Raw genomic sequence first — 2,712 nt, 5'->3', positions numbered from 1 at the left:
CACATGAAAATGCTGGAGGCTTTTCAACAGAAAGAAAGTATCTGTTGTGGATTATTAGGTTTACAAATGATAAGAGCTCTTTAAGTGTAACCAATAAATTCTATTCTGAGAACTGACGAAAAACAAAGGATTGTTTTAAGGTATGAGCATGTATATATAACTAATACACTCCAATTAATTTCCTTCTTTTTGCTTCACAAAAGCATAGAAATTGAGTATCAAAACCTACAAGAAATGAGAAGAACTGGTTTGGAAATAGACTCAGCCTTTCATACTCATAAGTTAGATATCTAATATTAAACCTCAAGTTAAAAACATTTGGTAAAACTTTTTATCCTTAACACATAGACACATATTTCTTATTTCTGAAATAATATAGCAACAGTTATTTATGTTATATTTATACTTTATTTTATATTATAAGAAATTAAAACAGGATTTAAATTATAGAAGATTATACATGAATATCATAGTGTTCTATGTAAAGATTAGAGCTCCTACAGATTTTGGTATATGAAGGGCAATTTAAAACCAATCCCTGGTGAATATCCAGGGGCAGAAATATTATGGAGTTGAATAAGGATTTCTCAGAGATAAAGTAATCTTAGAGAATTTTTCCTTTTTAATGATCCTTTTAAAATATTCTCAAGCCTGCCAAATTTATGCTCTTTCAAATCCACTATTTAAGCAAAGTAATACTATCCCTAGATCCTCTTAGACATACATATATTCTAAACAGTCTTCTCATTTAAAAATATTAGTGGTTAATTATAATATATTACACTGATTTAATGTATAAACATTCTTGAGCATACATGTCATACCCATTCTAGTAGTAAATTAGAGATATAGAGATTAAATGGAACAATAATATCTGATTATTGGAGGTTATGAACTGATGGAGAGCTTGGCATGTAGCATGTGTGCTAATGGGTACAATACACTAGTTGGGGTGCTATTGAAGCACTGAGAAGTCAGATGGTTAAAGTAGTTTAGAAAGTAACTCACAGGGATTGTGATACTTCAGTCTCTGTTTTATATTCAAGATATAATTTTCCAGGTGCAGTTTGTACAATGTAGGTGTGGGAAGGCAAGGAAGCATGAGAGAACATAGAGCAATTAAGTAATTCCAAGCAATTTAAAAAAACTGTTGTCAAACACAAAGACGGTGCCAAAGAAAACAAGATGTAGGGCTAGAGACTTGTGACATCTGAAAGAGTGTGGATACACTACTATGTAACAAAACCCATCTGTATTTTTTAAAGGGAATGATACAAGCTGTTATTCATTCTAAACAGATTGCTCTGATGACAACAAAGAACATGCATTGAATAGGGACAAGACTGTTGGCAGGGAAACAAATTAAAGGTGATTGTAGTAATATGGACAAGAAAATGATGGCAGTCTGAACTAGGTAGTGGCATTATAAACAAAAGCAGATAGATAAAAGGAAGCTGATAAAACCAAAATGATCCCTAACACAATATTGATATTTTGTACATGTGAATTCATTATTTACTTATATAAAACATTAAAATACCTCATTGAAATAGGAATTCACTTACATTATTACCATTGTCATAGGAGGGAAACTAAGGCATTGAGGGAGTAAATAAGTTAAAGTAAGAAATAATAAAACCCACAAAAGGTGTCTGGTTCTAGTTAGATATTGGGATATCAAAGCTATAGGATGTGTAAATGGATTTGTCAGGAAAAGAGGATGCAGCATGGTGGGAATATAGAAGATAAGGATGGTTCTCAGGCTCCTAACTTGGACTGTTCTTACATTTGTGATATAAAAGAAGGAGTTACGGTTGTATGAGGATTAGTTCATATTTATACCCATTTAGTCTGTGAACTATCTAAGTAGAGACAAGAGGAGAAATCTGTCCTGGATAACAACATGTATAAATTAGCCAACTATTGCTGTTAGTTAAAACCATGGGCAAGGACACCATGTAGGATATGCATAAAAATCATAGAAGTCAAGTACATACCCTGGACTCAGCAATTTGAAAATCATTAGATTAAGAAGGTTTCATGAATACTGATGAATAAACTCTATGGAGTTGTAACAAAATTCAGATGAGAAAAGTTGCCGTGTAAATCAAGACTACATTTTCCAAACCAAATTCATGGAATGATAGGATAATAAGTTAGGCTGAAAGTGATTAGAGAATGAGAAGAAATTGAAAAAATTGGGAATGCAAATGACAGAATATAAATATCACCTTACAAATGTATGATATAAAATAAAGAAGAAATGATAAGAAAATGGGGGGAGGTTGTTATTGTGATGGCAGATATTTAGCCAACTCTGGCAGTGCAGTCTGTAATTTTATTTTTAGGAAACAAAAGGGGATCATGGATATGAAAACATATTTTAAAGCAAGTTACAGACCAGCCTGTGCTACCTATTAGATCCTGTTTTAATATCTAAGGATATTTCAGGATAGATAGATAAATGGATAGATGGATAGATGGATAGATAGATGGATGGTTGGATCAATGGATGAGTGGGTGGTTGAATGGATGGAGATAGATAGATAGATAGATAGATAGATAGATAGATAGATAGATAGATAGATAAGCAAAAATTAGGAAAAATAATTAAGATGTAAGAAAAAGGTGGAATTACACAAAACATAATATTGAAAGAATGAATGGAATAAAAAATATGTGCTCTGACTTTCAACTTTCTAGTTTTTTTCT

Source organism: Mastomys coucha, chromosome X (assembly GCF_008632895.1).
Source record: "Mastomys coucha isolate ucsf_1 chromosome X, UCSF_Mcou_1, whole genome shotgun sequence".
NCBI lineage: Eukaryota > Metazoa > Chordata > Mammalia > Rodentia > Muridae > Mastomys > Mastomys coucha.
The sequence above is the reverse complement of the archived record's forward strand: the minus strand, read 5'-3'. Positions refer to the sequence as shown.